Source organism: Pituophis catenifer, unplaced genomic scaffold (assembly GCF_029215685.1).
Source record: "Pituophis catenifer annectens isolate HBS135680 unplaced genomic scaffold, rPitCat1.0.hap2 SCAF_9, whole genome shotgun sequence".
In the NCBI taxonomy this organism is placed as follows: Eukaryota; Metazoa; Chordata; class Lepidosauria; order Squamata; family Colubridae; genus Pituophis; species Pituophis catenifer.
In genome coordinates this window covers 5,540,460-5,554,514 of record NW_027256889.1, presented here as the reverse complement: position 1 = coordinate 5,554,514, position 14,055 = coordinate 5,540,460, and the positions used below count along the sequence as shown (strand labels likewise).

General features: G+C 48.8%; 1 protein-coding gene across 2 annotated transcripts in view; it reads right to left on the bottom strand.

The window, feature by feature from the left end:
• CIC (capicua transcriptional repressor) overlaps window positions 1–14,055 on the bottom strand; it is a 46,662-nt gene that overhangs the window by 29,526 nt on the left and 3,081 nt on the right. The window lies entirely within an intron of this gene.

Here is a 14,055-nt window from a genome sequence, read left to right as displayed (position 1 = left end):
GTTTTCCAAAGGTCAGAAAGGGGGGCGGGGGGGCGGGAGGACACACCGAGCTGTGCAAAAGGACCGTCCAGCGGGTGGGGGGGGGGAAGAAACCCCTTTCCCTCTTCGACCACCGCGAAAAGGGTCCGCCCCCCTTCCTCCTCCTCCTCCCCAGGAAAGAAAAGAAGAAAGTGGGGAAAGGGAAGGGGGGGGGTAGTAGAAAAGCAACGGCAGAGGGAAGAGCCGCCGGTCCGCCTGTTCCGTCCCCCGCCAACAGCAGCAGCAGCAGCAGCGACCGTAGCCGGGCAGGATTAAAGGGCGCGCGCAGGGAAAAGGGAGGAAAGCGCGCGCGGGGGGGGGCGGGGGGAGAGAGAGAGAGAGCGAGGGGAGGGGGTGGAGGGCGAGGGTTCCAAGTTGTCCGGCTGTTCCGTCCCGCCGCCGCCGCCCCTCCGCTTCCTCTTCTCGCTTGGGCTGTCGGCGACAGGCGGGCGGTTGCTGGTCGCGGAGGGAGGGGGGGTAGAAGAGAGAAGAGAGGAGGAGGAGGAGAGGAGGCTGTCGCTGCCGCTCCGCCTGTCGCGCCGTCCCCTCCGGTTGTAACCAAACACCATTCACTGCCTTCTCCCGCCTTCCTTCTTCCTCCTCCTCCTCCTCCTCCTCTTTTCCCCGCCGCTCTGGGTTACGAACAAGGGCGGCCCCCCCTCGCCCGAACCCTCACCCCTCCCTCTCTCTCTCACACACACACACACACAGATACACACTAGGGCGCGCGCACCGCCAGCCCCGTCACGCATGCCCAATTAGCCCTCGGCAGGCTATTGGCTGCTTCCAACGCCGGGTCATTCACATGCAAATGAAGCTTTCCCCCCCACCCTACCCCACCTCTCCACGGTCTTTCTTTTTTTTTTTTCCCCCCCCTCCCTCTCCGCCACACGCGCGCAACCAGGCGGCCTCCCATTGGCCGCCGCTGGAATGTCAGTCATATGCAAAAACAAGAGCGGGTCACGGGGACAAAGAGAAGCCTATTGGCTTGCGGTTTACTCCAAGCTCTTTCTCCCTTTCTTCCAACCCCCCCCCCCCCACCTTTCGTCTTTTCTACTCTACCGCCTCGGGCGGGCTCGCTCGCTCTCTCGTCAGAACTCCTGGGAGAGGGAGAGACCACGCCCGGGAAAAGGAGGGGGGGGAAAAGGAGGAGGAGAAGGAATGGGCGAGGGAAAGATGACGCCTGAAAGAGGGGGGGGAAGAGGAGAGAGAGAGAGAGGGAGGGAGGTGGCTAAGGTGAAAGGGGGCGGGGGGGGGAGGAGGGCGCGTGACAGCAAAAATAAAAAGGTGTGTGTGGGGGGGGCAACGTGGGAAGGAAGGAGGGGGCTGCAGGAGAGCAACTCCGGGGTGGTGAAGAAAAAGGGGGGACGAGGGGAAGGCTGGGGGGGGCACAAGAGGAGGGACGGACACACACACACACACACACACACACACACACACACACACACACGAGGGGGGGAGGTGAAAAACAGAACAAACTGCAGAAAAGTAGAAAGGGGGGGGAGATGAATAGAATAACAGAGTTGGAAGGGACCTTGGAGGTCTTCTAGTCCAACCCCCTGCTTTACACAGGAAACCCTACACCAGGGGTGGGCAAATGTGGCCCTTTTACAACCTGTGGACTTCAACTCCCAGAATTCCTGAGCCAGCTTGGCTGGCTCAGGAATTCTGGGAGTTGAAGTCCACAGGTTGTAAAAGGGCCACAGTTGCCCACCCCTGCGCCTACACTACTTCAGACAACTACTTCTTAAAAACTTCCAGAGTTGACTTGGAGCCAGGTTCACACGAACAGGTGACTCGAAACAATACTTTTTCTGGGCGGCCCAGCCCGCTTGGACATTAAAGAATCCAGGCAGCCTGGAGTTGCGCGACATACAAAGCCGGTCTAAAGATCCAATCGCGGTTTATGCGAACCACCACTGAGACCACCGCCCCAACTTCCAAAACTTGACAGGTCGACTGTAAGGAGCACGATGAGTGCAGCGTTTCCTGTTGCTAAGCGAGACGGCCTACGTTTTTGCCCCCGTTTTACGACCTTCGTTGCCACAGCTTGGTTAAGCGAATCGCTGCGGTTTTAAGTGAAGCGAATCCGGCTTCCCCGTTGACTTTGCTCGTCGGAAGGTCGCCCAAGAGGGGATCGCCTGACCCCCGTCTTGCAACAACCTCCATAGACATACGCCAGTTGTCTGAATTTTAATCATGTAACCATAGAGATGTTGCAACGGCCGTCAGTGTGTGGAAAACAGTTTGTCGCTTTCTTCGGTGCTGTTGTAACTTCATAAAAACAGTCACTAGACGAAAGGGTTGTAAGTCGAGGACTACCTGTATCTGACCTGAAAAAAAATAGGCTTCCTGGGCCCAGCCAGCTGAGGAAAATGCTGAGGGGAGGGGGGGGAAGAGATTCAATGATGTGGACAATATACAAGCCCACCACACATTCCTTCCCTTTCTCTATGTGGGTTTCTGCATGTTAAAAGAATTTTATGCCTCTCTATCAGCTCATAACATTCTGAATAAAGGCTTGTTGAAGTTTACACGCCTATGTTGAAGGTTGAGACTGGGGTCATCAGATCGGCTGACACCCAGAACTGTCTGTACATGCTAAGGTGAGCGCCAGGCTGTCTGTGCACGCACACGTACACACACACACACACCTGCAGGCCAGCATCCTTATTTTACACCTGGCTTCAGCACAGATGTGTTCAGCCAGGCGTGCAAAGGAAGGGTAGAGACCCTGAAATGGGAACCCCATTGTGCAATGCACACTTGTAACGTGCCGCTGAATTGAGAGTCACCCCTGTTTGTTTCTTGCTGGCTGGTAGATATCGAAGGCGGTTAGTGGCTGGCAGGCAGCCCAGCTGGGGATTAAAAGCTTGCAGCACTGATGCATTCCTGGGATAATCGGCCTACCCTGGGGCAGGGTGGCGAGGAAAGAGAAGAGTATGCATGGGGGACGGGTGAATGTCTGAATGCCAGTGTCTGGACCGTTGTGTGATACATGCCCCTCCCCGCCTCCTTTTCCAGAGAAGCGGCCTCCACTTTGTGCTGCTCTCATCTTATGACTCACACTCAGCCTCCTCCCTTAGCATCACAATCTCGTCCTGCACGAGGCCTGACTCAAAATACCGCTTCTGCTCATGTCAGGGTGGGTGGGTAGGTGGGATACAGCCAGTCGCCGTCGCCCCCCCCCCCCAGCGCCCAGCAGGCAGCCAATAGACAATGAGGTGAAGCGAGGAGACGCAAAGGAACACCCCCACATGCACACACTACATCTGGGCGCCAGGCCAGATCAGGCTGGGCCTGGGCGAGAATCCCATTGTTAAAGGAGTGTTTGGAGCGGGGGGGGGGGGGTAAAGAGACACACAAACATACCACTCCCAGCACGCACTGTACTATCCCCGGACACAATGAGGTAAAGTGGACACGATTCGGTGGGCGAGGACGACAACTATGTATACAGAATAACACCCACACCCTCGCTCACGCTCCACAAGGTACATCCGCCCGCATGGAGGCAACTCATGGAAACCTGAACTTCCTTCTCTTTCTTTCTTGCAAGATGGTCACACAATCAATCAATCAATCAGCTGGGAGGGACCTGGGAGGTCTTCTAGTCCAACCCCCTGCTCAAGCACCATTTCAGACAAGTGGTTGTCCAGTCTTTTCTTAAAATCCTCCGGTGATGAAGCACCCACAACTTCTGGAGGCAAGTTGTTCCACTGGCTAATTGTTCCAACTGTTAGGGAATTTCTCTCCTTGATTAGTTTCCATCCATTGCTTCTCATCCTGCCTTCAGGTGCTTTGGAGAAGAGGTTGACCCAGTGGTGAAATCCTCCACGGATTGCCACCGGTTTACTGCCCGTGCATGGGCGGTGCACACCAAACACATGCTCCTTTTTCCGTGCAAAGTGCGCAGTTGGTGCACAATGTGTATGCACTGTGCGAACCAAACGCACACGTGCATGCACAATGCACACCAAATGCACACTTCACGCAGAAAACGGAGGCTTAACAAGGTAAGTAGAACAGCGAGGGGAGGAACAGCTGTGCCACACGATTTAGATTCGCTAGAAAGCAGGATTTCCTGCTTACTAACAAATTTAAATCACGTGGCACAGCTGATTGTCGGAAATACCGGTTCGGAACTGGTAGCTTTTTTTTTTTACTACCAATTCGCACGAACCGGTGCGAACCGGTAGCATTTCACCACTGGGTTGACCCCATCTTCTTTGGGGCAGCCCCTCAAATATTGGAATACTGCTATCATGTCACCCCTAGTCCTTCTTTTCAAATCCCATCCACACAACAGAGAAGCCTACAGGTTAACCTATCTGTGTTTGGCAAGAATTCCCTGTGCACAGTCACTCACGCCCTCGTCACCTCTCGCCTTGACTACTGCAACGCTCTCTACATGGGGCTCCCCTTGAGGAGCACCCGGAGGCTCCAACTGGTCCAGAATGCAGCAGCGCGGGTAGTGACGGGAGCAGCCTGGCGCTCCCATGTAACACCGCTCCTGCGCGAGCTGCACTGGCTCCCAGTGGTCTTCCGGGTGCGCTTCAAGGTGTTGGTTATCACCTTTAAAGCGCTCCATGGCATAGGGCCTAGCTATCTTCGAGACCGCCTGCTGCCACCGACAATCTCCCATCGACCCGTGCGCTCCCACAGAGAGGGCCTCCTCGGGGTGCCATCAGCCAAACAGTGCAGGCTGGTGACCCCCAGGGGGAGGGCCTTCTCTGTGGGGGCACCTACCCTCTGGAATCAATTGCCTCCAGAGATAAGGAGAATCCAAGACCTCGGTGCCTTCCGCCGTGCCCTTAAAACCTTCCTTTTCCAGCAAGCCGGGCTGGCCTAATTTTTTAAGTGTTTTTAAGTGTTTTGTTTATTGTTTTTAATTAATGGAGCCAAATTTATATATGTATATTTTAACTGTATTTTAATATTTGTACTTGATGTTTTTACTTGGCTGTTCACCGCCCTGAGTCCTCAGGGAGAAGGGCGGTATACAAATTCAAAATAAAATTAAAAAAATAAATAAAAAAGATACCATATATACAGGTATACCTCAACTTATATCCATTCAATGTTACAACAACACTGAAAAAGTGACTTATGATCAGTCTTCACATTTACAACTGTCGCAATATCGCCATGGTTGCATGATTAAAATTCAGACTTTTGGCAACTGGCATGTATTTATAACACTTCTAGCACACAAGTTCATGCGATCGCCATTTGCAACCTTCCCAAACGGCTTCCAACAAGCAGTGTCGATGGGGGGGGGAGCCAGATTCGCTTAACAACTGTATGATTCACTTAACGACTGCCGTGAATTGCTTAGCAACCATGTCAAAAAGATCACACATTCGAGCATGACTGACTTGGCAACCAAAGTGTCAGAAATTCTAGTTGCAATTGTCGTTGTAAGTCGAGGACTACCCGTAGACAGGACAAAAATTCCACAGGGAATTTACAAGGGTCACCCACAAAATAAAACATGGCAGACCTCCGTGCTGCACACAAACTCTTGAATGTGCCTCCCAGGGAAGCTGAATTTTGTTAGCCAAGTGGCATTTTCTAAATGGTTTCTGCCCCTCTCAGAGAAAAGCACTGCCCGAGGATAAGGAAGGGCCCTCCGTTGACTTGTGTCCAGAGATGATCGATGGCAGATGGCGAAAACAGTTAGGTGTGAATCAGCCAAAGCGAAGGAGGGAGGAACCAATTTGGTCTTCTGGATGAGCTCTGCTATGGAGCTATGTGCGAAGGCTGCCAAATTGCAGCGGGAGAAGTGTCACAGGCCGTTGGCAAGCTGACACAGCCTCATCCTTCAGTCTCACCAGTGTGAGCAAAAGTGGCTGGCTACGGTGTCTTCCTTCATTCATTATTTTAGTCTCAGGCCTGTTATTTATGTAACCTATCCTCCCTCCAGAGAAGTTCCAGGCCATAGAACTGGAATTATTCCAAGCTCTTCTGAATTTTAATCACATGAATACTATCTCTCTCTCTCTCTGTGTGTCTCTCTCTCCCTCTCTCCCTCTGTCTGTCTCTCTCCCTCCTCCCTCCCTCCCTCCCATCTCTATCCCTCTCTCCCTCCCTCCCTCATCTCTCTGTCTCTCTCTCCCTCCCTTTCTCTCCCCCTTCCCCCTCTCCCTCCCCGTCTCTCCCTCCCTCTCCCTCTCTCCCTGTCTCTCTTTCCCTGTCTCTCTCTCCCCCTCTGTCTCTCTCCCTCTCCTGGTGTCTCTCTCTCTCCCTCTCTGTCTCTCTCTCTCTGTCTCTCTCCCTCCTCCCTCCCTCCCGTCTCTATCCCTCTCTCTCTCCCTCCCTCGTCTCTCTGTCTCTCTCTCCCTCCCTTTCTCTCCTTCCTCCCCCACTCCCTCCCCGTCTCTCCCTCCCTCTCCCTCTCTCCCTGTCTCTCCCTTTCTTTCTCTCCCTCCCCGTCACTCTCCCTCTCCGTCTCTCTTTCCCTGTCTCTCTCTCCCCCTCTGTCTCTCTCCCTCTCTCTCTCCCTCTCTCTCTCTCTGTCTCTATCTCTGTTTCTCTTCCCTCACGCACACACATTTTCACTTTCTGAAGATGCAGGTAGACCTCGACTTACGACCACAATTGAGCCCAACATTTGACGTTGTTAAGCGAGACCTCTGTTAAAGTAGAATTTTGCCCGAGTTTACAACCTTTCTTGCACCGGTTGTTCAGCGAATCAGTGCAATCGTTAAGTTAAGTGACAAGGTTGTTAAGTGAATCTGGCTTTGCTCATCAGAAGGTTGCAAAAGCGATCGCGTGACCCCCGGGTCAGTGCAACCGTTGCAAATATGAATCAGTTGCCAAGCTTTTGAATTCTGATCACGTGACTATGGGGACGATGCAGCGGTCGTTAAGTGTTAAAAATGTCACTTTTTTTCAGTGCCTTCGTAACTTCGAGCAGTCACTATAAGTGAACTGTTGTAAGTCGAAAACTGCCTGTATCAGGGACATTAGAAGAACATTACTAAATACATAGAGAATAATCAAACTATTTAATTAACTGAATTTAATTACTGGTAAAAAGTAATTAAATCCTCTGTTTTTTGGAGGATGACCCCCTGGGCACGCCATTTAAAGATCAAGTGTGGCTACTGACCTTAGAAATGTTGCCAAGCCTTAGTTTACAGTTACGACCGAACTGGGACCGATAGCTTATTGCTCTCTTAACAAGCCAGTGGCATAAAGCAGGATTTATTCTTGGCTTGTGATTTTTGACTTGCCAGGAAAGAACAAAACCATTGATATATCAAACCATTTAAGACCAAGTCAGAGGCTTCCAGCTGTCAGCAAGGGCCAAACTGCTTGTATTAATGGTCCTGAGAAGCCAGAATTCTAAAGAATTTTGATTTAACATCATGGCCAAAATATTTGCTAGTTTGCTCTTCGCTTTCTCTCTTCAGCCCGTCTGAAGAGAGAACGCTGGCCCTGTTTTATAGTCTTACATATTAATTAAATATGGAAGCTCGATCCGCAAGTTTCTTCCCAAACCATAAGAGTCCCGCTCACTTTCCTATTTTGAGGCCTGAGGGAAAATGTTAACAGGATGCCTAAAAACAAAATAAGGCACTGGAAGGAAACAGGATGACATAATTTTGGTATCTTTAATATTTTAAAAACTCCAATATTGCAAAATGGGGTCGCTTGGCTGCAGCTTTCTATAGTAGTCCTTGACTTGCGACCGCAATGGGGACCAAAGTTTCCATTGCTAAACAAGGGGATTACCAAGTGAGTCCCACACAATTTACAACTCATTTTTGACAGGGTTATTAAGTGAATTGTGCGGTTGTTAATGCGAATCTGGCTTCCCCCATTGACTGGGAGAGTCATGAGCCGTTGCCAAGTGTCCAAATTTTGATCATGTGACCGCGGGGCTGTTGTGACACTTTTAAGTGTGTGGACCAGCTGTAAGTCACTTTTTCCAGTGCTATTGTAACTTCAAATGGCCATTAAATGAATCATGGTAAGCCGAGGACTACCTGTAACTGGGGGTTCACAAGTCTGTCCGGCCGGAAGATGAATAGTTGTCTGCCACATCTATTCATCTCCGCCCCCTGCCTTTTATCCCCAGAGATAGGGTGGGGCTTCACTAGCAGCGGTGAAGGACCGGCCCATAGATTTCCATTGCTCTCCTCTCCTCTGCCTTCTGCTCATCTGTGCGTCAAGCACTGGACCCAGCTGTTCCTCCTCTTCCTCATCAGTCACCTCCAGACCTGGGGGCTGTTGACCCTCCATCTGAGGGCTGACCGACAGCCCAGGTTCCGCCTCTGTCTCTCTCTCTGCCCCTTCCATTCCCTCTTCCCCCTCGGAGCTCTCAGTTGCCTTGAAGCTGACCCTGACTCCCACACCTCCTCCTCCTCCTCTGATTCGGCTGCTGGAGGGGCCGGCCACCACAACACTGGGTTAGTCATACATAGCATGGAACTCCATCTGGGGACATTGAATCAGGTGCACAAGAGCCCCTAAATTTACTCCCAATTGCTTCACAAAAGGATCATATGTGAGAAATACACACAGGCGAAAACATGTGCAAGTTCCCGGACAAGGCAGCGCGCGCAGGAAACACATCTTTGTTATGGACACCAAGGGGAAATAATATATACAAGCGAGTCCACTCCACGTGAGGATGTGGTAAAGTCAGCTGGTACCTTTGCGGCGAGTTTCCCAAAACTAAGCCCGCTTCCCTTGCGTTAAAGCCACAGGCGACCATATAGAATGCCACACACACACACACCCCACACAAAATCTGGATCAGATCCCTCCCATCGATGATAAAAATAGAGACGGGGCTCTGAGCAGCCGGGAGACGGTAGTCTTGGTTACCAGTTGCCGGGAGACGGCAACTTGCATATGTGATGCTGAAGGGGGGACCGGAGCCCAACCGTAGGAATCAGAAAAGCACATGCCGTACAATTCCTTAGCTTTTAAGCTTCTCCCCAACTATGCACCCCTTTCCTCAGCACATCAGAGACGCTCTCCGCACGTACACACAACAGTGTGTAAAGCCTGGATGTCCTTGAAGCAGTGTTTCTCAACCTTGGCCGCTGGACGATGTGTGGACTTCAACTCCCAGAATTCCCCAGCCAGCAGAATTCTGGGAGTTGAAGTCCACACATCGTCCAGCGGCCAAGGTTGAGAAACACTGCGCTTGGTGCATAAATTTCATAGAATCTTCTCACTCCCGGAACCCAAATAACCCTCTCATTAAAGATCTGAATCAGAATTCCTGAAGAACACGCCTGCATAATTGAAGGAAGCCAGATAAATGGCAAACATGCTATATCATATCCCATTCAAATATCTATCTATCTATCTATCTATCTATCTATCTATCTATCTATCTATCTATCTATCTATCATCTATCTATATCTATTTATCTATCTATTTATCTATTTATCTATCTATCTATCTATCTATCTATCTATCTATCTATCTATCTATCATCTATCTATCTATCTATCTATCTTTCTATCTATCTATCTATCTATCTATCTATCTATCTATCTATCTATCTATCTCCAGATCTGGTGCTTTACATGTGAAGCTTGTTAAGAGGAATAGCTTTCAATAAGATTGGGAACATGATGTATTGGGGGAGAGGGGTTTTTCAGAAGCAGAGGGCCGGATCTAAGGACCCCCCCAACTCTTGGGGATTGCCAGATGACTATTTGGAGAACGATCGGTGGTCAACCCCATAGCATCGAATACCTGGAGAACACCAGCAGCTCGGCGAGCTTAAGACAATGATGGATACATCATCAACTCACTCCCGAATTCTTGCCTTTTTGGAGCATTTTATACACGTGGGGAGACGAGCCACACACGTTAATCGAACACTTTGTGTTAATGGTTTTTCCTTCGGTGGCTTATCTTTTTCCACAAGCAACGGCAGGCTTTCCGTGCATTAGCAAATTCCGTTTTACAGGTCGTCCTCAACTTAGGATCGCAGTGGAGCCCCAAAATTTCTGTTGCTAAGTGAGACGCTTGTTAAGTGAGTTTTGCCAAAAAAAAAAAAAAAAAACTTTTACGACCTTTCTTGCCAAAGATCGCTAAAGGGGAATCATGTGATCCTGGGACACCGCAACAGTCGTTAAGCACGAATCCAGCGGCCAAGCATTAGGATTTTGATCACACGGGGGATGCTACGAAGGCCGTTTAAGTGTGAAAAATGGTTGCCAAGTCACTTTTTTTTCAGTACCGTTGTAACTTCAAACGGTCAGTAAACGGAGGACGAGGACGACCTGTGCAGCTAAAATGTAGAACTGTGTGTGCACACAAACACACAGCTGGCAAACAGCTTTGGCTTTGTTTTCACTATGAAGCCGGAAGAAGGAAGCGGTTGTAAGTCTTGGAGCTGCACCAAGTGAAGGGGAGAAAAGATAGGTGAGCTCTCATCCTCCAGAAACACTTAAGCCACATAAACACTTCCTCATGACTTCATTGCACCACTCTTGGCACAATCACGTGTCCTGTATGATGCTCCAGCTGGCTTACACTCAGTTGCAGCAGCCCACGTACACCGAGTATTTTAAAAAAAAAAAAGAAAAGAGGCAATACCAGAAAGGTAGCTTTAATATCCAGCCCTGACAGAAAACCGTACTATCGTGCTGCTGCCAGTCATGTTATTCCTCGCAGAGGATTGGATAAATGTACTGCAATGAACCCCTATGCCCCCCCATCATGCATGCACCCCCCCAATGCAGATAGAAAGAAATGTCCCCTCCTTTTCCAATAAAAAGGACAATATATATATATATATATATATATATATATATATATATATATATATATATATATATATATATATATATATATATATAAATAAATAAATAAATTCTGGTCTTTTTAACAGATTACTGTATTTCCTTGATACTTCCCTCCCACCCACCCACCCCAAAAAAATAAATAAAAAACATGAGGGGCCAATGCAGAAGACGGCAACCTTTTGATCTCCACAAACCACATGAAACATTTGAAAACTGAAAGGCTGCAACAGATGTGGCTGTCTAACACATGTTGGCAGGGATGAGGCTTTTCTTTTCTTTTTCTTTCTTTTTTTGCTTTCTTCTTTCGGTTCCCCCCACCCCGCCCCCTTAGGCTTTTAAACTTTTAAACTTTAAGGCCTGTCGTTGGAATGCTTACATTATTTATTTCTGGCCTCAAAAAAAAGTGGGGGGAATTGTACCACTTTTTTTTCTTTTTTACAGCAGTGGTCAGAAAGGGTTCCAGATGCTCCAAAAAAAAGGGGGGGAGGGAGGGAGGGGCGGAGGGAATTGGGAAACCCACCAGCAAACGATACAATAGCTTTTCCTTGCTGGTAACAGGAGGCAGATCAAAGCCCTGGCCATTCTAAATCGGGACTTTTATACTGCTACTTCTCTCTCATCTGGTTTCCTTCAACATAGTGGATCACAGCTTTATATAAGTTCTAATAAGCATTAAAGAATTGCAGTACTTCTCATCTCATCTCTGGGGTATGTTCTCTCTCTCTCTCTCTCTCTCTCTCTCTCTCTCTCTCTCTCCCTCCCTCCCTTTCTTCCTTTCTTCCTTCCTTCCTTCCTCTCTCCCTCCCTCCCTTTCTGTCTTCCTTCCTTCCTTTCTCTCTCTCTCCCTCCCTCCCACTGTCTTCCTTCCTTCCTTTCTCTCTCTCCCTCCCTCTCTCTCTTCCTTCTTTCCTTCCTCTCTCCCTCCCTCCCTGTCTTCCTTCCTTCCTTTCTCTCTCTTTCCTTCCTTCCTTCCTTTCTCTCCCTCCCTCTCTTCCTTCTTTCCTTCCTTTCTCTCCCTCTCTCCCTCCGTCTTCCTCCTTCCTTCCTTCTTTCCTTCCTTTCTCTCTCTCTCTTTCCTTCCTTCCTTCCTTTCTCTCCCTCCCCCCCCTCTTCCTTTCCTTCCTTTCTCTCCCCCCTCTCGTCCTTCTTTCCTTCCTTTCTCTCCCTCTCTCCCTCCCTCCGTCTCTCTTCCTTCCTTCCTTCCTTTCTCTCCCTCCCTCCCTCCCTCTCTTCCTCCTTCCTTCCTTCCTTTCTCTCTCCCTCTCTCTCTTTCTCTCTCTTTTCCTTCCTTCCTTCCTTTCTCTCCCTCCCTCCCTCTCTGTGTAAATGCGTTGGCTTTCCAGTCTCTGTTGACTTTTGGCTGGACTACTTCCATTTCAAAAGCGCCACTGACTCCTTCCTAGACCGAGAAAAGATCATTGGCAGGAGGTCACCCAGCTACCTTTCGTGCCTAAGGTGGGACTAAGAACTCACGGTCTCCCGGCGATTGGCCCAAAGTCGCCCTGCTGGTTGTATGTTTAAGGTGGGACTAGAACTCGTGGTTTCCCAGTTTCTAGTCTGGCACCTCAACCAAACTGGCAAAACTGTTATCAGTCAGCGCCATATTGATTTCTGTGCTGGATGAGACACAGCAAGGTATTGGCTAGCCAGCCTGTGAATGGCCTGGAAGAAATCATTCTACAAGACCCAATTGCCTTTCACTGTATAAATACTTTCCCAGCCAGAGAGAATTCCTCTTCACCCCTGACCAATGGCTATTTACAGGTCTTCAATATTAACCTATGGCAAATAATACAAATACCAGCATGGATACTCTCTTCATTGTGTTGCCTAACTGGAACTACACACCCAGCATGTTCATTGCCATGTGTCTGATCTCCCTTCAAGCATAAATAGAGAAGCAAGTAACTCAACCTGGAAAGCTTAAAAAAAAACAAAAAAAAAAAACATCCCAAGACATTAGTTTCCCGTATCGTATATACTGTATTTTCAAAATCTTTGGCATGGAAAATTTTTGCCTCTGTCATCACTGGAAGGCAGAAGGGGCCTGTTTGGTCCAGCTTTTAATCCTAACTTAAGGAGCCAAAGATAAAATTCCAACTTCAGCTCTGCAAACGGCCGATACTACACCGATCAAATAGGTTTACGGTATTACAGAAGTTGGGTAGGAGCCAGCTCGAGTCAAGAGTCACCCTGACAGAAGAATTAAAACTCAACGTTTTAAACCTCTCTCGCTAAAAAAGCAACATTAACCAAAGTCTGTCATGTTAAAAGCAAGCCAACTTAGGGACTGGGCGCTATTAAACCATGAACGAGAGAGTCATGAAAGACACGCCTATCAAAAGACTGTTCTGCACAAAACATAAGAGCTGGAATCTCCAGTGGGTAGAGCAAGAGAGCGATGACTTCACACCCAGCTTCCCGGAACCATCTGGAAGCTATTCTCAGAAGCAGATGGATGATGGATTGCAGAGACGTTTCATCGGGATCATCTCAAGAGAATGGAATTTGGCCCCATAAAAATCCGTCTACCTTTCACAGATGTATCAATATTCTCTCCTCTACCTCCTCTTCTTCCCCTTTTTCCCTTAGACAGAGGAGGACAAAGCCGAAAAAAACCTACCTTCCAACAAATAATCCTAATATCCCAACTTCTGCTGGCGTAGAGACCCAGGTTTTTTGACGAGACATATCCTGTTTTCCCTTCCCCATCTTTTACTCTTGTGGATATGTGCTTATTCTCACAACCACCTTTGTGGAGGGTGCTAAGTGTTAGCGATAGTTGACAAGAGAAGAGAAACTAAAGCGTTGCCCAAAGCTGTGTATGGAGATTTTTCTTTTTTTTTTTATAGAAAAGAGAGCCTTTCACAAACAGCTCTCCAAAATCAAATCCGCTAAGGAAAAGCAGAGTTTTTTTTTTTTTAAAGGTTAATAACCTGCCGAGGCCAATACAGAAGGAATGCAGAACTGCAAATTCTATTTTAGTTAACAGAAAAAGAGGCTTCCCTCCCTTGAACAGAAATTGCTTGTTTTGGGCTTGTGGGAAGAAAATCAGTGCAGCTTCTCCTTACCGCTGCCACCAGCCCACTCGTTTGCCAAGCATGGGTTCCTGGTCACCGAGGATTACCCAAGCAAGATTCAGTTTTGTACGAGCTCTCTGGAGAAGCCTCATGCCAAGGGGAAAAAGAAGCCGTTGTCAGAACTGCTTGGAATTCCGGAACTAGAATATGGAAACTCAAGAAACAGGCATTTGGC